The sequence below is a fragment of the Pleurodeles waltl genome, chromosome 8 (assembly GCF_031143425.1).
Source record: "Pleurodeles waltl isolate 20211129_DDA chromosome 8, aPleWal1.hap1.20221129, whole genome shotgun sequence".
NCBI lineage: Eukaryota > Metazoa > Chordata > Amphibia > Caudata > Salamandridae > Pleurodeles > Pleurodeles waltl.
This window is the reverse complement of record NC_090447.1, coordinates 562,061,185-562,084,832: the sequence shown is the minus strand read 5'-3', so window position 1 is coordinate 562,084,832 and position 23,648 is coordinate 562,061,185. Positions and strand designations below refer to the sequence as shown.

Below are 23,648 nucleotides of genomic sequence, written 5' to 3'. Positions count from 1 at the left end.
TGTTGATGCATGCTAGTATTTCCAACAAGCATTAGTAAATGCAATAGGTTTTGCCTATGTGTTTAATACTATATTTTTGTTGTTGTTAGTTGCAGCTTGGTGAATAGTCGTGCAATATAAGTTAATAAAAGTCTGTTCAAGTGTTATGACTTGTTTATAATAAAGGCAATATAGCGCTTTTGTTTGCATTTACATTCAATTCCATTGACATTTTGCTTTTAGGTTCCAGATGGACTAGCCAATATAAAACTTGAAGGAAAACCAGACGAATCCCAGTACATCTGTTGAGTGCTTATAAGTTCTCTTTCTCTCCAACTACTTTTTTCCCCAACCCTGGAAGAAGTGTTACTTCTGCCCTTGTCAGGAGACAATTTCCAACCTTTCTCAGTATGGGAAAAGCTAGTTAAAACCCTTAAAACATGCCAGTTAGTAGATGTACGCAGACTCAAAAGGGCATTCCAACCATGGAACTATGGCTTACTAGTACCTTCAGCTCTGTATATACATAAATGGAATGGTGGCAAAATGTGGAAATTGGTAGCATTTAAGCCCTAGTATAGCACTGGCCCTGGCATAACCACATAGGCTATTATTAGAGCTCTTATTTAGTGAGATTGCCACCATAACTTGTCGCCACACTACATGGCACCCAGCGGGCAGGTAGATTTTTTTACAGGACAGGTAGATTTATAAAGCAACCTGTCCCAAGGACAAGAAGATATTTTGTTAAATTCCACACCCCTGTACATTATATAGTTTTATCAGTAAAACTGTATGTTAGTGGAAAGGTTTTTGGACATTTCTTGGAAATGTTCTGCCTGTAAAAGACAGTGTGCAACCACGTTTTAGTTATATATTTATTAAAAGTGAGTGTTTAAACATAAACTGATGGCAATGCTATTAGTAAAGTAAGAGGCAATTAATGGATCATATGTTATCTATATGCGGGCTAGATTTGTTTTTGTAAACGGAACAAACATTTAGTTTATTTCAGCAAACAAAGAAGATTTTTTTTTATACAGCAGAAATGTTGAGCTCACATATTTGAAGGTACACTCATATGTGACAGTGAAGAAAAAGGTGACATTAAATATTTGACTAGGATCACACAAATTGAGACCCGTTTATGAGTCAAGTACATTACAGTTATGTTTGAGTAGATTATTCAAGTTACTCGACCTGCAGGTCTAGTAAAATTGTTATGATTTTTGGAGGTGGTGACATAAGTGCGCACCCAATTTACAGACCCAGGGTAAATGCAGTGCCATTTACTGCAGACTTATAAGCAAATTAAATATGCCAATTAGGAGTATACCAATGTTACCATGTTTGGAAGAAAGAGCACAAGCACTTTGCACACTTTACTCCCGCTAATCAGTGGTAAAGACCTGACGCCAACAAAAACAGGTTCAATAAAAAAAAAAGGGTAGTGACGGCAAATATTTGGGGAAATACCACACACAAGATGGTCATTTCCGACAGTCACACTCACTGGTTATTACACCGTGATGCTAATTTATACTACCTAATAATCGATAAAAGACAATACAGTCTACTTGACTGGAATAATTTACACACACGCCACCCGTTCTCTTGCAGTTGCAGCTAGCCTCTTCAAAGCAATGACATACTTCAACTGACGCCTTTCAACTGTAGCTTTTAGGCAGCAATAAAAAAGTTAAGTAACTCCTATGATTATGTATCTGCTAGAAAATAATCTGACTTTTGTCTAGTGGCAGTTTTGATGCCATAAAGTAGTGCAGAAGGTTTATATGCCTACTGCAAGGATCAAAACTGTATTATAAGTGAATAGCTGAGTGGATTAGTAAAGCCAGCCATAACCTGCGCTACAATACAAATGAAATGTATTTGCGAGGGGGGCTATGGAGGGATTAAATGTACTTTTGCTGGGTGGTAGTGAGGGAATCAGAGGAGGAGGTAATGGGAGTGGGAGAACCAATAATGAGTGTTGGACAGGGCGCCAGAGGGGCTAAACACTGTGACGATTGGTATGTGACAAGGTGAAGTAATGGTGTGTCATTTTTTACAGGGAGTGCAGAATTATTAGGCAAATGAGTATTTTGACCACATCATCCTCTTTATGCATGTTGTCTTACTCCAAGCTGTATAGGCTCGAAAGCCTACTACCAATTAAGCATATTAGGTGATGTGCATCTCTGTAATGAGAAGGGGTGTGGTCTAATGACATCAACACCCTATATCAGGTGTGCATAATTATTAGGCAACTTCCTTTCCTTTGGCAAAATGGGTCAAAAGAAGGACTTGACAGGCTCAGAAAAGTCAAAAATAGTGAGATATCTTGCAGAGGGATGCAGCACTCTTAAAATTGCAAAGCTTCTGAAGCGTGATCATCGAACAATCAAGCGTTTCATTCAAAATAGTCAACAGGGTCGCAAGAAGCGTGTGGAAAAACCAAGGTGCAAAATAACTGCCCATGAACTGAGAAAAGTCAAGCGTGCAGCTGCCACGGTGCCACGATGCCACTTGCCACCAGTTTGGCCATATTTCAGAGCTGCAACATCACTGGAGTGCCCAAAAGCACAAGGGGTGCAATACTCAGAGACATGGCCAAGGTAAGAAAGGCTGAAAGACGACCACCACTGAACAAGACACACAAGCTGAAACGTCAAGACTGGGCCAAGAAATATCTCAAGACTGATTTTTCTAAGGTTTTATGGACTGATGAAATGAGAGTGAGTCTTGATGGGCCAGATGGATGGGCCCGTGGCTGGATTGGTAAAGGGCAGAGAGCTCCAGTCCGACTCAGACGCCAGCAAGGTGGAGGTGGAGTACTGGTTTGGGCTGGTATCATCAAAGATGAGCTTGTGGGGCCTTTTCGGGTTGAGGATGGAGTCAAGCTCAACTCCCAGTCCTACTGCCAGTTCCTGGAAGACACCTTCTTCAAGCAGTGGTACAGGAAGAAGTCTGCATCCTTCAAGAAAAACATGATTTTCATGCAGGACAATGCTCCATCACACGCGTCCAAGTACTCCACAGCGTGGCTGGCAAGAAAGAGTATAAAAGAAGGAAATCTAATGACATGGCCTCCTTGTTCACCTGATCTGAACCCCATTGAGAACCTGTGGTCCATCATCAAATGTGAGATTTACAAGGAGGGAAAACAGTACACCTCTCTGAACAGTGTCTGGGAGGCTGTGGTTGCTGCTGCACGCAATGTTGATGGTGAACAGATCAAAACACTGACAGAATCCATGGATGGCAGGCTTTTGAGTGTCCTTGCAAAGAAAGGTGGCTATATTGGTCACTGATTTGTTTTTGTTTTGTTTTTGAATGTCAGAAATGTATATTTGTGAATGTTGAGATGTTATATTGGTTTCACTGGTAATAATAAATAATTGAAATGGGTATATATTTTTTTTTGTGAAGTTGCCTAATAATTATGCACAGTAATAGTCACCTGCACACACAGATATCCCCTAACATAGCTAAAACTAAAAACAAACTAAAAACGACTTCCAAAAATATTCAGCTTTGATATTAATGAGTTTTTTGGGTTCATTGAGAACATGGTTGTTGTTCAATAATAAAATTAATCCTCAAAAATACAACTTGCCTAATAATTCTGCACTCCCTGTATATCTTGAGAGAACATGCTGATTGAGGGAAGAAGCTAAGTTAAGGTGACTTCTACTGTTGCAGTTATCACACACACACACCTACCAGCAATTTTGTGGCTCTCTACGTAGGCTACTGTTTTAGAGCGACAGTTTAGTCAGTTGCAGAGATGGCATCTCATTGTACAACTGCTGCTCAAGCTCCAACTCGGGTTATAGATGACAGCTCTGACGTAGGAGCAGAGACTGAGGCAGCAGATACTGAGACAGCATCTGAGGGATAGGACAATGGCGCACACTCTGGGCATGATTTAACAGTCGTCGGAGTCCTGTTCGATATCTCCTCTTCTAGTGATTATGAGGGAGGTGATGAAGACAGTCCTGCTGTCCCTTCGCAAGCAGTCTGTGCAGTGGGACAATAGCAGGTTAGCCCAACCCACAGAGCAGGTGCATACGGTGGCAAGCACAGAGAGAGTGCTCTCTTGGAAGCTCCCCAATTTAGTTCAGCCCCAAATTCCTCGGCCCAAATCGTATTGTGGTGACATCAAAGTTATCTATCACAAAACAACCTGGTTTTGTAAGGCAGGCACTTCTGGTCCAGGGCTCGGTGGCCATATAGGGAAACCTACCAAACACAGACATTTCTCGAAACTAGACATCTGGGGGAGTCCACAGAGGTGTGACTTGTATGGATTCCCCAAAGTTGTCTTACCCAGAATACCCTGCAAAGATTAAATGTTGAATACATTTTTTATTTTTTTTGCATTTCTGTCACACCAACTACAGGAATATGCTAGGATCCACAAAATTCCTACCACCCAGTGTTTCCCCACCTGTCCTGGTAAAAACGCTACCCCACTTGAGTGCCTGTACCTAGTGCCTGAGTCAGGCACCTGGTACCTCACTTGTGTGGCTAGGCTTAATGCCCGCAACAGGAAATGCAACATGGACACATTACATTTTTACATTGAAATCTGATGTGTTTTTTGGAAAGTGCCTAGCTGTGGATTTTGGCCTCTAGCTCAGCCGGCACATAGGGAAACCTACTAAACCTATATTATTTTGGGAACTAGACACCTATGTGCATTCAGAGTGGGGTGACTTGGTGGGCTCTCACCAGGATCTGTTACCCAGAATCCTTTGCAAACCTCAAAATTTGGCCAACAAAAAAAAACACTTTTTCCTCACATTTCCGTGACAGAAAGTTCTGGAATCTGAAAGGAGCCACAAATTTCCTTCGACCCAGCGTTCCCCCAAGTCTCCCGATAAAAAAGGTATCTCACTTGTGTGGGAAGGCCCAGTGTCCGCAAAAGGAAATGCCCCAAAACACAACATAGACACATCACATTTTCCCAAAGAGGACAGACCTGTTTTTTGCAGTGCCTCGCTGTGGATTTTGGCCTCTAGCTCAGCTGGCATTTAAGGAAACCTACCAAACCTGTCCATTTTTTAAAACTAGACACCTAGTGGAATTCAAGATGGGGTGACTTTTGGGGCTCTCACCAGGTTCTGTTACCCAGAATCCTTTGCAAACCTCAACCTTTTGGCCAAAAAATACTATTTCCCCTCACAGTTTGGTGACAAAAAGTTCTGGAATGTGAGAGGAACCACAAATTTCCTTCCACCCAGCGTTCCCCAAAGTCTCCCGATAAAAATGGTACCTCACTTGTGTGGGTAGGCCTAGTGCCTGTGACAGGAAATGCCCCAAAACCCAAACATGGACACATCACATTTTCCCAAAGAAAACAGAGCTGTTTTTTTGCAAAGTGTCAAGCTGTGGATTTTGGCCTCTAGCTCAGCTGGCACCTAGGAAAACCTACCAAATCAGTGCATTTTTGAAAACTAGACACCTAGGGAAATCCAAGATGGGGGGGGGGGGGCATGTGGGACTCTCACCAGGTTCTGTTACCCAGATTCCTTTGCAAACCACAAAATTTGGCAAAAAAACAAAAAAAAATGTCCACACATTTCAGTGACAGAAAATTTTGGAATCTGAGAGGAGCCACACATTTCCTTCCACCCAGCATTCCCCGAAGTGTCCCGATAAAAATGGCACCTCACTAGTGACCGCAAAAGGAAATGCCCCAAACATTATATGGACACATCAAAATTGGCAAATAAGCGAATACAAAACTACCTGTTGTTTTTTTCTGGTGTTGGGGGGGGGGAACCTGCGTTTTTGGTCCTGGGCTCAGCAGCCATATAGGGGAAACCTGCCAAACCCAAACATTTCTGAAAACCAGACACCCAAAGGAGTCCAGGGAGATGTGACTTGTGTGGATCCCCTAGTGTTTTCTTACACAGAATCCTCAGCAAACCTCAAATTAAGCTAAAAAAAAAAAAGGAAGAAAATCAAATTTTCCCACATTTCTGTGTGGGATCACTACACTGGTGCAAATTTCCTACCACCCAATGTTCCCCACAGTCTCCCGGTAAAAATGATACCCCACTTCTGTAGGTGGGCCAAGTGCTGTGATATGGAAGAGCCAAAAACATGTCAACAATGAGGGTGAACCAAAGCAGGTCCAAAAGGGCAGTTTGGAAAAAATACATTTTTAGGCTGACAAGTGGGGCAGAATTTTTATTGGTATAGATGTGACAATGCTGGGTGGTAGGAATTTTGTGGATACCTGCAGATTCCAGAAGGTTCCATCACAAAAATGTGGGGAAAAAGTGTGATTTCCAGCAAAGTTTGAGGTTTGCAGGGCATTTTGGGTAAGAACATGGTGTGGGGTGCATGTGAAGCACACCACCCTGGAGTCACCCAGATGTTGAATTTTCAGATGTGTCTAGTTCTTGTAGGTTTTTCTACATGGCAGCGTCCCAAAGTCCAAAAAGTGCAGCCCTCACCATTCCTAGTGGGACAATTTTGAGAGTTAGACAAGCTCTCATTGCCCACATGTAAAACCAAAACCATCAAATGTCCTCTTGCTTGCTGTGGGATAAGATTTTTTAGTGTGTGGGGGAGAGTTGAAAGACTTGCCTAAGGGGTTGATCCCCCTGCGTGAAATTGGCACAAAAAAAAATCCCTGGTACCTAGTGGTTTCTTCCTCCCTTGGGGGTAAATCATTCTAATAAAATTAGACCGATCTGCGGGGAGTCTACAAAAATGTGAAAAAAATAAAATAAAATCTGTGGTGCCTTGAGGTTTCTGTGCCCCTGGGGGCAGATCGGCGTGATTACAATAGGCTGATCGGGGGGCAGAAGAGGCCTTTAAAAAATTGCACCCCTAGGGAGCGACCCTTGCTAAATGGGCCCCTCCCCTTATTCTTATAGATCTGGCCTAAAATAAAATTCCCCCCCCCCATGGAGAAACCCTTGCCTAAGAGGTTGCTCCCCATCTGTTAAAAAAAAAAAAATCCTACCAAAAATATCCCTAGTGCCTAATGGTTTCTGCCCTGCCTGGGGGCAGATCGGCCTAATTACAGTATGCCGGTCTGCCCCCGGGGTGGTGTGGGGGGGCAGAAGAGGCCTTAAAAAAATTGCACCCCTAGGGAGCGACCCTTGCTAAAGGGGCCCCTCCCCTTATTCTTATATATATATTTAAACATAAATCATTACACAGCCTCCGAGAGGCAATATTTACCAGCTTCTCAAAGCAGGAATGACGCAGGCACCATCCATCAACTCGAAAGGTCATTTATTTTCTTATTTCATGTGAAGTATAAAGTGCAAAGTGCTCTCCAGACAAAATGGTAACGCGTTTCGGCCTGAGCCTTCGATTGGCCATAGAGTAGATTGTCAAGTCAGTGCATTTAAATCATGTGATCACCCAACATTCACCAATAAAAATCCATGATCATTTTATATCATTTAAAAGGCATTTGTACTCAATTTTGTTACTCAAATTTAGTTCATTTGTCTCAATTGGAGGTCAATTTTACCCTAAACATAAATGTAACTCATTAAATCAATATATATGTTTATTCTTCGAAGATTTTCTTTTTAGGTAACGCACCATTTCTATGTTGTTTAACAGTGCACACTTATCGACATTAGGGGATTCCATTTGAAACAAAGACTGTTCTATAAACACTGTATATCATTTTTACATCTCTCCTCACATTGGGTTATTTATTCACGGTAAAGTACCTAGAAAATGAGAACATACTGAGCTAAATATGAAGCATAACCAAAACAAAAAGGCTGCTAAATTCTGCAACTTTATGTAAGGGGATACTTTTCCCCATGAGAATCTTATTTGTTTCATTAATTTCATGACCCCATTATATCTTTCGGTAATCATCTCTAAGGTCTAACTAACTCTTCACGAAGGTTCAAGATGGACAATCCAGTTCAAAACATGTCTCTTAGCAAATGTCCCCGTTTGGATCTTTTCTGTTTTTTATTGTTTTTTTTTTCCTATTCTTTATCTCCTATAGGTGTTATGTAACTCTGCATCCATGTTCAACCCCCACGGCATTTCAGTTCCAATTAGAATAATCCATTTGGATTCCATCCTCCTCAATCTTTGTTCTCAGTCTCCACCTCTATAATTCTGTTTATTATGTTGAATGCCGTAGTATCTCAAGTCTTTTTGTTCATCCTGATGCTCTACCCATATGTGCTTTGCTATTGAATATGTCATGTCTTGATTGCTTATCGCCCTCATGTGTTGTACGATTCATAATTTTAACCTATTCACTGTACTTCCAACACATTTTTTACCACACACACATTCCAATACATAAATGACACATGGGGTCTCACAGTCTATTCTTTCCATGATTTTTATGATCCTTCCATCAAATGTTGGAAATGCGTCATATTTTACCATGGGTACATGCTTTACACTTTGTACACTTCCAGAAGCCTTGTCTTTTATCACTCAACCAATTAGATGTATTTTTCTTTTGCGGGGTCATATGACTGCTTGTTAAATGATCCCCTAGTGTTGACGCTCTTCTGTATGTAATTAGTGGATGATTGGGTAGTGATTTAGATAATGTTTCATCCAACAGTAATAATCTCCAATTGTCTTTTAGAAGTTTTCTCATCTTTTGACTCCCTGCGTCGAAACGCATAATGTACCGTGTAGCATCAATATTTGAATCACCACATTTTGTTCTGGGGATCAGAAGTTCATCTCTTTTTCGTAACACCGCTCTTTTCAATGCATCATCCAAGACAGAGTTTGGGTAGCCCCTTTTGTGAAATTTTTCATACATCTCGTTCATTTGAGTTTTCAATTCAACTTCTTCTGTACAGTTACGTTTGACCCTCAGGCATTCACCATATGGTACACTCCATTTTAAAGCCTTTGGATGTCTGCTATTTGCATGTAATAAACTATTCGCGCTAGTGGGGTTTCTATGCATTTTTGTGAAGATTCTTCCATCTTTTATGTATACACCAATGTCTAAATAATTAATTTCCAACTCACTTATTTCATATGTAAAGCTTAGTTGTTGGGGATTGTTATTCAGCGATATTATAAATTGTTTTAAAGGCTCTCTTTCCCCCTCTCATATCAGGAAGAGGTCATCTATGTAGCGTACCCATAATGCAACATGATTTAGCATTTCCTAGTCAATCCCTTGCCAGACCACCTGTGATTCCCACATCCCCATCAGGACATTTGCATACGTGGGTGCGAATGAAGTCCCCATAGCTGTTCCTTGTTCTTGTAAATAATATTGACCAACAAACATAAATACATTATGAGTCAGACAATACTGGAGCATTTCTAATAGCATTTCTGATTGTTCCAGTAAGCTGATAGATCTTGATCTAAGGAAATATTTACATGCTTCTAAACCATCCTTACGTCTGATGGATGTATATAAGGAAAGAACATCAATTGTGGCCATAATATAATTATGCGTCCAAGGTATGTTATTGATCCTGTTTAGGAAATCCATAGAGTCTCTCAGATATGATGGAAGGTTTGATACATATGAAAACAGGAACTGGTCAATAAATCTTGAAGTATTTTACAGGAGAGACCCTATGGAACTTACAATGGGGCACCCTGGTGGATTTGATGTATTCTTGTGGATCTTTGGCAGGAAATATATTGTTGGGGTAATCGGGTAGTCTGTTTTGAGATATCTATATTCTTCATCTTGTAGCAAACCTTTGTCTAACCATTTTTTTAAAATACAGTGGAATTCCATCATATAGATTTTCATGGGATTGCTTTTTAGTTCTCTATAGTTTTCTTTATTTCCCAATTGTTTCTTGGCTTCCTTGATATAATCATCGCTGTTCAATGATACAATATTTCCCCCTTTGTCTGATGGTTTAATGACAATTGTATTGTCATTTTGCAAATCCTTCAGTGCACACCAATCCTTGTGTGTCATATTCAGGTTCTCATAATTTTTAGTCTTTTTAGATAATCCCAAAGCTATTCTTATCGGCCCATCTGCCATTAATTCCTGAAACACATCTCTCTTATTTCCAGCCGGCAACTGGGGGCAAAATTGTGATCTAGGTTTGTACTGACTGGAAATTGTTGCATCCGTTAGCAACCCTAATGTGGTACATAGTTCCTGATCCGATAAATCTCCACAGTTTGTAGCTCCAAAGCCTCCTATTGATTCCTGTTCAAAGCATGTTAAAGTACGGAGGTATCCCAAGTCTGTTGCTGTTAGTGACGTGATCTCCTGAGATCTACTAGCTCTTTGTTTCTTGATTTTTGGTCCAAAATATTTTTTTAGTTTCAGTTTCCTGGGAAACTTGTAGAGATCAATTCTCGCTGTCACCAAGTCCATTTATGTCATTGGACAAAAACTAAGACCTTTATTCATATTTTCAAGATGTTTGTCCTCCAATTTTTTAGATGAGAGATTGATTACCACATCTACATTTATTATTGTACCTGATGTCTTTCTTATTTTTTTCCTGTTCCTCTTGTTTTGTCATCCCCTTCCACGTCTCCTTGTTTCCATATGATACAGCCTCATTTCTCCTGAAAAATCCAATTTCGGTCTCCCCTCTATTTGTATTTCGTCCCCCGAACTTGCATGCTCAAGGAGACTCTCTCTTTTTAAATTGTTCTATCCATGTTTTGATTCATCTAAAAGGAATCAAACCGTTTTGCAAAGGTGAAAATTCTTCCTGTCGAATAATCTATCTTATCCCTATTAAATGTTGTTGCTTTCTTCAGTTGTATTTCTTTTTCATGTTTCTCCATCGTTTTTCCATTTCCTCTATCATTTTTTCACATTTTCCATAGTCTGTTTGGATAACATCTTTTCTTCAAGATCCTTAATTCTTGATAAAAAAAATTCTAACTTTTGCTCAGCCTGTATTACCAAGGTTTGCATTAATTTCATAGAGCATTCAGTTGTATCCATTTCCATTGTTTTAATAAGTCTGTATCCATATAATTTAAGGTTGGTAAAACAAAGATTCTTAAGCCTCTCGGGACGGGACTCTTCCGCTCTCAATATATTTCTGCAATGTGGCCTTCTCCCACCACTTATTAAACTCCATTATTTTTGCTTTTTCCAGTTCCTTTAAGAGTAGATTGAGGGGTAATTCTCGATCCCTTGATATGCTAAGTTCTTACATATTCGTTGCTTCTTTCTCTTAAATAGATTCTTCATAATTTGTTCTCGTTTTGCAATTCTCTCAGCCATTTTCTGTGATATCAAAAATAGTTACTCAAAATCCGAATACACTATTCCACCAATATTTACTATTCCACCAATATTTACTTCTTTTTATTATATTTATCAAGTTCTTTCAGATGATGGATTTTTAAAGACTCTCTCAGTCCATGAGGTGATGGTCTATTTAAAACCAGCTCTTTTGGTTTTCCTTATCACTTGTTTGTGCTTAAACAATAAGATGCTCTGTTTTTTTGTATAATGGTTATTGTTCCTAAGTGTACAGTTCCAGTCACCTTCTCTCCAGGTTCATTTATTTTTATTTGTATTATTACTTGAAACGGTGTTGAATGTTATTTCAAAACAGATAGTGATTTATAATTAGTGTTTCCGTCCTTCAACAACCGGAATACATTGTTACTCCCAGATCGAACTCCAAAACAGTGTCTCATAGACTACGTAATTTGTTTGATTTTTCACTTGCTCCAGACAGGAAGCCTTTATTTTCACATTGCGTTCATAATCCTTAGATGACTTATTTCTCGGCTCCTGCACTCTGTTTCACTTTCACAAGGGCAAAAAGCAGAGTCACCCTGTTCTTTTAAATTTGAAAATTAAACAGAGGAGGTCACGTGTTTTTCCTCTACCGACTCCGTTTGTGACCCTTCAATGTATCACTCCATTCCTGCTGATTTCTTTCCAATCAAAAAGATTAACTGTTATACGGTGAAAACAACCTTATCCCTTCAAAGCTCAAAGATATTTCAGAGATTCTTTTGTGACCAATATTTCTGAATCATTAGATGTCTGTATCGCATTCCCATCTCACCAAACAGCGTTCATAGTGCAAGTCTTCCTGTGTTTTCAAAGCCTTCAAACCGGAGTGGAGCAGAGTTCTATATTTTTCAACATATTTTACCAGAGAGAGTAAGAACTCATGTGCTCATCTTTGAGTGCTCAGTAAATGCAGTCCGGTGACTACTCTAATTACTTACATAGCATGCAAGAGGGAATATTTACCAGCTTCTCAAAGCAGGAACGACGCAAGCACCATCCATCAACTCGAAAGGTAATTTGCATTCTTATTTCATGTGAAGTACAAAGTGCTCTCCAGCCAAAATGGCAATGTGTTTCGGCCTGAGCCTTCAACTGGCCGTAGAGTAGATTGTGAAGTCAATGCATTTAAATCATGTGATCACCCAACATTCACCAATAAAAATCCATGATCATTTTATATCACTAAAAAGGCATTTCTAATCGATTTTGTAACCCAAATTTATTTCATTTGATTTCTTTTTAGGTAAAGTGTATATATATATATAAGAAAATATAAAAAATAATATGCCTGGTGTCTATGGGACATTTCTGCTGCCCGATCGCTTTTCGATCGGACAGCAGAAATGCTTTTGAGAGTCATCAAAGGAAAGGAAAGGCCGTTCCTAGTGCTCCCCCCGTGGGCCAGGTGCAGGACGCTTCGCGATCATGCAGCAGAAATGCTGAGAGAGACATCGAAGGCTGGGTGTAGGACAAGCTTGTCTCGTCCCCGGCACACAGCGACCCTGGCCGAGGGCGAGACCAGCTCATCCAGGGCACCCTGGGGGTTAATATGGCTGAAGTGTTTTGTCATCTTGAAATTGCCTAAAGTAGGAAGGTTTGGCATCAGGAACTTCTACCTCATTGGTTAGGGAGTGCCTTAGAAACATTCCCACCCACAAACTCATGCCAGGCATAAATGTGGCATCTCCAGGCACCCACTTTCGAACACTTCTGGATCTGGAGAAGAATAGAAGAGGACTGAGCCTGCTGTCTGTGATCTTAGAGGAATACTGAAGAAATTGATCTTTTCCCTCTTATGCCAATAACAAAAAAGTGGACTCCAAAGGTCATAAGGCTGACCTCCTGTTCAAGCTACAGGCATGCAACAAGCTACAAGAGGTTTTTCCTGCAACTGCCCAGCTGACCTGTGACAACTGGAACTTGACTTTACCCTGCAGGTGGCCTCTGTCTGGCACCCTGTGCATCTTTAAGTGCCTCACCTAAGGTACAGGGGGGCTTTAGAGGTGTACTCCTCTGGTGGAATCAGACCTAATGAACAAACGTCAGAAGGTAAAATCTCTGACCAGTATGCACCTGGTTGGTGTATTTAACCCACGTTGCATCACAATAAGCGTCAAACTGCACCTACATCCTAATCTACAGTGATTATTGACTATCAATGGAACTTTGTGCTTTTTGGCACTAATCCCACTTAGAACTTTAAAAATGCATATCTCTGGTTCCCCTCATTGAATGTTTATGTCATTTTGTTTTAAAAAAAAGTACACTATTTTTCTAATATGGTTTGTGATTTTCATTGTTTTGCAAATTGCCTTTATTGTTGTTTTGGCATTACATAAATACTTTGGACATTGCTCTAAGTTAAACCTGTGTTCTACAGGCCACAGCTGCCAGGGGGGTTGAACTCAGGTTAATTTAGTGAATTTGAGATTTCACCTTGACAAGGGTTATAATTATCCTTGAGGTGGGTAGTCAACCCTTCACCTAATAATCCAATATCTTACAATAACCATGACTTTGAAGATTATCCTCTGACACACCTGAAGCCAATGTAACTGCTTCAAAATTAAGAGATATGTTGGAAACGAGCAACTCTGCAAACCAGACAAGCGGGCTGTGTTTAACTGAATAAAAATATTTTCCAAGACGTTTGGGAAGCTGATAGCACGATGGTATTCCCATTATCAATACTATTCTGACTAAGTAAGAGCATTACCAACTAGAATGTGTTTACTACTGTCAAGAAACAGAAGAATATTGTAGATCATTTTGATATGGGAAAAACAGACATTATTTTTTATAAGAGGGCCAAAAGCAAGACTGGCATCAAGATGGGTTCCTAGATGGCAAACTGCAGGGCATGGGCCCATGACTGAAGACCACAACATTGAATCAGAACATACAGAGTCGGCAGGTACGACCAACAGTTTGGTCTTAGAAGGGGTTAGTTTCACAGTTATGAGACACCACCAGAGGACCAGACGTAAAAATGTGGACAACAGAATGAGTAATAGAAAGGTCTTGTGTGAGCGTAATCCCTTGTTCATTACTCACTAGCAAAGTTAGGCAGATCATTTTCAAGGGCCAAGGACTTAGAGGATCAATGGATATGAAATAATTTTTGGAGTGTTGCTTGTTAGAAGAGCGAAGATCAGCCCAAAGAGGGTGGTTCCGTCTAAATGAGAAAAAATTGCGAGGTTTTTTTCCCAAGCATTACTCGTCTACAACCATGCATCTATCTGTGACTAGTTGGCTTCGAAATCGTGCTTTTGAAAGTTCACCAAAACTGTGCGGTAATTAAGTTGTGCAAACATTAATTAGCATAGAAATACGTCCGCCCTTTTCGGCCGAAGTTGTACGCACGCTTTCCAAGCTCAACTCAAAAGAGGAGGGAGTCTGAGGCCACACCCTCAGTGCTACCTGTACTTAAAATCAACCAAAAAGCGTCTGTCTATAAAGTAGTGCGCGAGAAGAGCACCTTCGCCTAAGTAAATACACATCTTAAACAGTATAATAAGGAACGTTCCGGAAACCCGAAGCCCCTAACTTTTCTGTGGCCTCTCACCTGTGTTCCAGACTCCGCGGTAACTACTATCCCAGAACTGAGGTTGCCAAGCTGTCAGATTCGAAAACTAACGTTTTGTATGACACACAACGCGGAAGCGGAACAATACTGCAGCGATGGCAGCCATCTTAAAGCAGTGACATATTGTGCTGCTATAGAAACCAAATACAATAATTATTGCGCCGTTCCATTAACAAATAGACAATAATCATTGTTATCTAAAAGGAACTATATTTATTAACTTGTAATATTTCGATCTATCTTATATCAATATTTTGCTTTTACACTATTCCAGTCCATACCGTGAAATTCGAATGCGTCTGCAAATGGCATATGCGTTTAAATAAATATGCAAGCGTTATTTCTTTTTCACATGTAGTTATAGCTGAATACTTTTGGTGGCGTTATTGCACTTAACAAGAAACGGTCCAGTTGAAAATGGATGATTCTGTCTTTTGAAAAAATTGCCGAGGCGTGCGCGAAGCTTAGACATGGAATTAATTTGCTTACATTGCTCCACGACGAACGTAATAAGGGGGCTTAGTGTCAACAACAATTAAGTCTGCTATGAAGTCATTAACCCCTTCGCTGCCGGGCCTTTTCCCCCTCCTGTGCCAGGCCTTTTTTTGCCTATTTGGGGCAGTTCGCGCTTAGGCCCGCATAACTTTTTGTCCACATAAGCTAACCAAGCCAAATTTGCGTCCTTTTTTTCCAACATCCTAGAGATTCTGGAGGTACCCAGACTTTGTGGGTTCCCCTGAAAGAGGCCAAGAAATTGGCCAAAATACAGGGAAAATTTTGTTTTTTTCAAAAAAATTGGAAAAAGTGGCTGCAGAAGAAGGCTTGTGGTTTTTCCCCTGAAAATGGCATCAACAAAGGGTTTGCGGTGCTAAACTCAGCAGCTTCCCAGCTTTCAGGAACAGGCAGACTTGAATCAGAAAACCCAATTTTTCAACACAATTTTGGCATTTATTTGGGACATACCCCATTTTTGCAATTTTTTGTGCTTTCAGCCTCCTTCCAGTCAATGACAGAAATGGGCATGAAACCAATGCTGTATCCCAGAAACCTAAAAATTTCTGAAACATAGACAAAATTCTGAATTCAGCAAGGGGTCATTTGTGTAGATCCTACAAGGGTTTCCTACAGAAAATAACAACTGAAAAAGAAAAATATTGAAATTTAGGTGAAAAAAACATAAATGTTTCTCTACGTTTTACTCTGTAACTTTTCCCTGCAATGTCAGATTATCGAAAGCAATATACCGTTACGTCTGCTGGACTCCTCTGGTTGCAGGGATATATAGGGCTTGTAGGTTCATCAAGAACCCGAGGAACCCAGAGCCAATAAATGAGCTGCACCCTGACGTGCGTTTTCATTCTATACCGGGTATACAGCAATTCATTTGCTGAAATATAAAGAGTAAAAAATTGCTATCAAGAAAACCTTTGTATTTCCAAAAAGGGCACAAGATAAGGTATTGAGGAGCAGTGGTTATTTGCACATCTCTGAATTCCGGGGTGACCATACTAGCATGTGAATTACAGGGCTTTTCTCAAATAGATGTCTTTTTTACACACTCTCCTATATTTGGAAGGAAAAAATGTAGAGAAAGACAAGGGGCAATAACACTTGTTTTGCTAATCTATGTTCCCCCAAGTCTCCCGATAAAAATGATACCTCACTTGTGTGGGTAGGACTAGCGCCCGCGACAGGAAACGCCCCAAAGCGCAACGTGGACACATCCAAATTTTTGGAAGACAACAGAGGTGTTTTTTGCGAAGTGCCTACCTGTAGATTTTGGCCTCTAGCTCAGCCGGCAACTAGGGAAACCTACCAAACCTGTGCATTTCTGAAAACTAGAGACCTAGGGGAATCCAAGGAGGGGTGACTTGCGGGGCTCGGACCAGGTTCTGTTACCCAGAATCCTTTGCAAACCTCAAAATTTGGCTAAAAAAACACATGTTCCTCACATTTCTGTGGCAGAAAGATCTGGAATCTGAGAGGAGCCACAAATTTCCTTTCACCCAGCGTTCCCCCAAGTCTCCCGATAAAAATGATACCTCACTTGTGTGGGTAGGCCTAGTGCCGGCGACAGGAAACACCCCAAAGCGCAACGTGGACACATCCTAAATTTTGGAAAAAAACAGAGGTGTTTTTTGCGAAGTGCCTACCTGTAGATTTTGGCCTCTAGCTCAGCCGGCACCTAGGGAAACCTACCAAACCTGTGCATTTCTGAAAACTAGAGACCTAGGGGAATCCAAGGAGGGGTGACTTGCGGGGCTCGGACCAGGTTCTGTTACCCAGAATCCTTTGCAAACCTCAAAATTTGGCTAAAAAAACACATGTTCCTCACATTTCTGTGCCCGAAAGTTCTGGAATCAGAGAGGAGCCACAAATTCCCTTCCACCCAGCGTTCCCCCAAGTCTCCCGATAAAAATGATACCTCACTTGTGTGGGTAGGCCTAGTGCCGGCGACAGGAAACACCCCAAAGCGCAACGTGGACACATCCTAAATTTTGGAAAAAAACAGAGGTGTTTTTTGCGAAGTGCCTACCTGTAGATTTTGGCCTCTAGCTCAGCCGGCACCTAGGGAAACCTACCAAACCTGTGCATTTCTGAAAACTAGAGACCTAGGGGAATCCAAGGAGGGGTGACTTGCGGGGCTCGGACCAGGTTCTGTTACCCAGAATCCTTTGCAAACCTCAAAATTTGGCTAAAAAAACACATGTTCCTCACATTTCGGTGACAGAAAGTTCTGGAATCTAAGAGGAGCCACAAATTTCCTTCCCCCCAGCGTTCCCCCAAGTCTCCCGATAAAAATGATACCTCACTTGTGTGGGTAGGCCTAGCGCCCGCGACAGGAAATGGCCCAAAACACAACCTGGACACATCACATTTTTTCATAGAAAACAGGGCCTACCTGTGGATTTTGGCCTCTAGCTCAGCCGGCACCTGGGGAAACCTAGCAAACCAGCGCATTTTTGAAAACTAGAAACCCAGGGGAATCCAAGATGGGGTGAATTGTGGGGCTCTGACCAGGTTCTGTTACCCAGAATCCTTTGCAAACCTCAAATTTTGGCTAAAAAAACATGTTTTCCTCACATTTCAGTGACAGAAAGTTCTGGAATCTGAGAGGAGCCACAAATTTCCTTCCCCTTAGCGTTCCCCCAAGTCTCCCGATAAAAATGATACCTCACTGGTGTGGGTAGGCCTAGCGCCCGCGACAGGAAATGGCCCAAAACACAACGTGGACACATAAATTTTTTTCATAGAAAACAGTGCCTACCTGTGGATTTTGGCCTCTAGCTCAGCCGGGCCCAGGGGGGGCAGAAATGGCCTAAAATAAATTTGTCCCCCACCCCCCAACCCCCCTGCCCCCCCGGGAGCGACCCTTGCCTATGGGGTCGCCCCCCCTTGCGTGACATTGGTGCCAAAAAAAAAATCCCCGGTGCCTAGTGGTTTCTGCCCCCCTTGGGGGCAGATTGACCTACAATCGGCCAATCTGCCCCCAAGGGGGGCAGAAATGGTCTAAATACAATTTGCCCCCCAGGGGAGCGACCCTTGCCTAATGGGTCGCTCCCCATCTCTACAAAAACAAACAAACAAACAAAAAAAACCCACAAAAAAAACAATTTGCCCTGGCGCCTAGAGGTTTCTGCCCCCCCCGGGGGCAGATCGGCCTAATACCAATAGGCCGATCTGCCCCCAGGGGGGGCAGAAATGGCCTAAAATAAATTTGCCCCCCCAACCCCCCCGGGGAGCGACCCTTGCCTGCAAGGTCGCTCCCCTTGCGTGACGGTGCAAAAAAAAGATCCCTGGTGCCTAGTGGTTTCTGCCCCCCTTGGGGGCAGATTGACCTACAATCGGCCAATCTGCCTCCAAGGGGGGCAGAAATGGTCTAAATACAATTTGCCCCCCAGGGGAGCGACCCTTGCCTAATGCGTCGCTCCCCATCTCTAAAAAAACAAACAAACAAAAAAAAAACCCACACAAAAAAAAATTTGCCCTGGCGCCTAAAGGTTTCTGCCCCCCCCGGGGGCAGAAATGGCCTAAAATAAATTTGCCCCCCACCCCCCCGGAGAGCGACCCTTGCCTGCAAGGTCGCTCCCCTTGCGTGACTGCGCAAAAAAAAGATCCCTGGTGCCTAGTGGTTTCTGCCCCCCTTGGGGGCAGATTGACCTACAATCGGCCAATCTGCCCCCAAGGGGGGCAGAAATGGTCTAAATACAATTTGCCCCGCAGGGGAGCGACCCTTGCCTAATGCGTCGCTCCCCATCTCTAAAAAAAACAAACAAACAAAAAAAAAACCCACACAAAAAAAAATGTGCCCTGGCGCCTAAAGGTTTCTGCCCCCCCGGGGGCAGATCGGCCTAATACCAATAGGCCGATCTGCCCCCAGGGGGGCAGAAATGGCCTAAAATAAATTTGCCCCCCCACCCCCCCCGGGGAGCGACCCTTGCCTGCAAGGTCGCTCCCCTTGCGTGACGGCGCAAAAAAAAGATCCCTGGTGCCTAGTGGTTTCTGCCCCCCTTGGGGGCAGATTGACCTACAATCGGCCAATCTGCCTCCAAGGGGGGCAGAAATGGTCTAAATACAATTTGCCCCCCAGGGGAGCGACCCTTGCCTAATGCGTCGCTCCCCATCTCTAAAAAAACAAACAAACAAAAAAAAAACCCACACAAAAAAAATGTTGCCCTGGCGCCTAAAGGTTTCTGCCCCCCCCGGGGGCAGATCGGCCTAATACAAATAGGCCGATCTGCCCCCAGGGGGGCAGAAATGGCCTAAAATAAATTTGCCCCCCCACCCCCCCGGGGAGCGACCCTTGCCTGCAAGGTCGCTCCCCTTGCGTGACTGCGCAAAAAAAAGATCCCTGGTGCCTAGTGGTTTCTGCCCCCCTTGGGGGCAGATTGACCTACAAACGGCCAATCTGCCCCCAAGGGGGGCAGAAATGGTCTAAATACAATTTGCCCCCCAGGGGAGCGACCCTTGCCTAATGCGTCGCTCCCCATCTCTAAAAAAACAAACAAACAAAAAAAAAACCCCCACAAAAAAAAATTTGCCCTGGCGCCTAAAGGTTTCTGCCCCCCCCGGGGGCAGATCGGCCTAATACAAATAGGCCGATCTGCCCCCAGGGGGGCAGAAATGGCCTAAAATAAATTTGCCCCCCCACGCCCCCGGGGAGCGACCCTTGCCTGCAAGGTCGCTCCCCTTGCGTGACTGCGCAAAAAAAAATCCCTGGTGCCTAGTGGTTTCTGCCCCCCTTGGGGGCAGATTGACCTACAATCGGCCAATCTGCCCCCAAGGGGGGCAGAAATGGTCTAAATACAATTTGCCTCCCAGGGGAGCGACCCTTGCCTAATGGGTCGCTCCCCATCTCTACAAAAACAAACAAACAAACAAAAAAAAACCACAAAAAAAACAATTTGCCCTGGCGCCTAGAGGTTTCTGCCCCCCCCCGGGGGCAGATCGGCCTAATACCAATAGGCCGATCTGCCCCCAGGGGGGGCAGAAATGGCCTAAAATAAATTTGCCCCCCCAACCCCCCCGGGGAGCGACCCTTGCCTGCAAGGTCGCTCCCCTTGCGTGACGGCGCAAAAAAAAGATCCCTGGTGCCTAGTGGTTTCTGCCCCCCTTGGCGGCAGATTGACCTACAATCGGCCAATCTGCCTCCAAGGGGGGAAGAAATGGTCTAAATACAATTTGCCCCCCAGAGGAGCGACCCTTGCCTAATGCGTCGCTCCCCATCTCTAAAAAAACAAACAAACAAAAAAAAAACCCCCACAAAAAAAAATTTGCCCTGGCGCCTAAAGGTTTCTGCCCCCCCCCGGGGGCAGATCGGCCTAATACAAATAGGCCGATCTGCCCCCAGGGGGGCAGAAATGGCCTAAAATAAATTTGCCCCCCCACCCCCCCGGGGAGCGACCCTTGCCTGCAAGGTCGCTCCCCTTGCGTGACTGCGCAAAAAAAAGATCCCTGGTGCCTAGTGGTTTCTGCCCCCCTTGGGGGCAGATTGACCTTCAATCGGCCAATCTGCCTAAATACAATTTGCCCCCCAGGGGAGCGACCCTTGCCTAATGCGTCGCTCCCCATCTCTAAAAAAACAAACAAACAAAAAAAAAACCCCCACAAAAAAAAATTTGCCCTGGCGCCTAAAGGTTTCTGCCCCCCCCCGGGGGCAGATCGGCCTAATACCAATAGGCCGATCTGCCCCCAGGGGGGCAGAAATGGCCTAAAATAAATTTGACCCCCCCCCGGGGAGCGACCCTTGCCTGCAAGGTCGCTCCCCTTGCGTGACGGCGCAAAAAAAAGATCCCTGGTGCCTAGTGGTTTCTGCCCCCCTTGGGGGCAGATTGACCTACAATCGGCCAATCTGCCTCCAAGGGGGGCAGAAATGGTCTAAATACAATTTGCCCCCCAGGGGAGCGACCCTTGCCTAATGCATCGCTCCCCATCTCTAAAAAAACAAACAAACAAAAAAAAAACTCACACAAAAAAAAATTTGCCCTGGCGCCTAAAGGTTTCTGCCCCCCCCGGGGGCAGATCGGCCTAATACAAATAGGCCGATCTGCCCCCAGGGGGGCAGAAATGGCCTAAAATAAATTTGCCCCCCCACCCCCCCCCCAGGGAGCGACCCTTGCCTGCAAGGTCGCTCCCCTTGCGTGACTGCGCAAAAAAAAGATCCCTGGTGCCTAGTGGTTTCTGCCCCCCTTGGGGGCAGATTGACCTACAATCGGCCAATCTGCCCCCAAGGGGGGCAGAAATGGTCTAAATACAATTTGCCCCCCAGGGGAGCGACCCTTGCCTAATGCGTCGCTCCCCATCTCTAAAAAAACAAACAAACAAAAAAAAAAACCACACAAAAAAAATGTGCCCTGGCGCCTAAAGGTTTCTGCCCCCCCGGGGGCAGATCGGCCTAATACCAATAGGCCGATCTGCCCCCAGGGGGGCAGAAATGGCCTAAAATAAATTTGCCCCCCCACCCCCCCGGGGAGCCACCCTTGCCTGCAAGGTCGCTCCCTTTGCGTGACAGCGCAAAAAAAAGATCCCTGGTGCCTAGTGGTTTCTGCCCCCATTGGGGGCAGATTGACCTACAATCGGCCAATCTGCCCCCAAAGGGGGCAGAAATGGTCTAAATACAATTTGCCCCCCAGGGGAGCAACCCTTGCCTAATGCGTCGCTCCCCATCTCTAAAAAAACAAACAAACAAAAAAAAAAACACAAAAAAACTATTTGCCCAGGCGCCTAGAGGTTTCTGCCCCACCTGTGGGCAGATCGGCCTAATACAAATAGGCCGATCTGCCCCCAGGGGGGCAGAAATGGCCTAAAATAAATTTGCCCCCCCATTCCCCCCGGGGAGCGACCCTTGCCTGCAAGGTCGCTCCCCTTGCGTGACTGCGCAAAAAAAAGATCCCTGGTGCCTAGTGGTCTCTGCCCCCCTTGGGGGCAGATTGACCTACAATCGGCCAATCTGCCCCCAAGGGGGGCAGAAATGGTCTAAATACAATTTGCCCCCCAGGGGAGCGACCCTTGCCTAATGCGTCGCTCCCCATCTCTAAAAAAACAAACAAACAAAAAAAAAAAACACACACATTTTTTTTTGCCCTGGCGCCTAAAGGTTTCTGCCCCCCCCGGGGGCAGATCGGCCTAATACAAATAGGCCGATCTGCCCCCAGGGGGGCAGAAATGGCCTAAAATAAATTTGCCCCCCCCATCCCCCCCGGGGAGCGACCCTTGCCTGCAAGGTCGCTCCCCTTGCGTGACTGCGCAAAAAAAAGATCCCTGGTGCCTAGTGGTTTCTGCCCCCCTTGGGGGCAGATTGACCTACAATCGGCCAATCTGCCCCCAAGGGGGGCAGAAATGGTCTAAATAAAATTTGCCCCCCAGGGGAGCGACCCTTGCCTAATGCGTCGCTCCCCATCTCTAAAAAAACAAACAAACAAAAAAAAAAACCCACACAAAAAAAAAATTGCCCTGGCGCCTAAAGGTTTCTGCCCCCCCGGGGGCAGATCGGCCTAATACAAATAGGCCGATCTGCCCCCAGGGGGGCAGAAATGGCCTAAAATAAATTTGCCCCCCCAAACCCCCGGGGAGCGACCCTTGCCTGCAAGGTCACTCCCATTGCGTGACGGCGCAAAAAAAAGATCCCTGGTGCCTAGTGGTTTCTGCCCCCCTTGGGGGCAGATTGACCTACAATCGGCCAATCTGCCTCCAAGGGGGGCAGAAATGGTCTAAATACAATTTGCCCCCCAGGGGAGCGACCCTTGCCTAATGCGTCGCTCCCCATCTCTAAAAAAACAAACAAACAAAAAAAAAACACAAAAAAACTATTTGCCCAGGCGCCTAGAGGTTTCTGCCCCCCCTGTGGGCAGATCGGCCTAATACTAATAGGCCGATCTGCCCCCAGGGGGGGCAGAAATGGCCTAAAATAAATTTGCCCCCCTCACCCCCCCCGGGGAGCGACCCTTGCCTACAAGGTCGCTCCCCTTGCGTAACGGCGCAAAAAAAAGATCCCTGGTGCCTAGTGGTTTCTGCCCCCCTTGGGGGCAGATTGACCTAAAATCGGCCGATCTGCCCCCAAAGCGGGCAGAAATGGCCTAAATACAATTTGCCCCTCCAGGGGAGCGACCCTTGCCTAAGGGGACGCTCCCCATCTGTAAAACACAACAACAACAAAAATCCCTGGTGCCTAGTGGTTTCTGCCCCCCGTGGGGGCACATCGGCCTAATAAAAATAGGCTGATCTGCCCCCATGGGGGGCCAGAAATGGCCTATAATAAATTTGCCCCCCAAGGGAACGACCCTTGCCTAAGGGGTCGCTCCCCTTACGTGAAAAACAAACAAACAAAAAAAACTCCCTGGTGTCTAGTGGTTT

General features: G+C 44.3%; 1 protein-coding gene across 4 annotated transcripts in view; it reads right to left on the bottom strand.

Moving 5' to 3' along the window:
- Positions 1-14,897, bottom strand: part of PNPLA4 (patatin like phospholipase domain containing 4) — a 318,980-nt gene extending 304,083 nt beyond the window's left edge. Inside the window, exon 1 of one of the 4 annotated variants that reach the window (XM_069204620.1) lies at positions 14,775-14,897. The gene's annotated coding sequence lies outside the window, so the exon portion shown is untranslated. The remainder of the gene's footprint in view (positions 1-14,774) is intronic. The other 3 variants (XM_069204621.1, XM_069204619.1, XM_069204622.1) reach the window with 3 other exon arrangements.
- Positions 14,898-23,648: the final 8,751 nt, after the last annotated feature.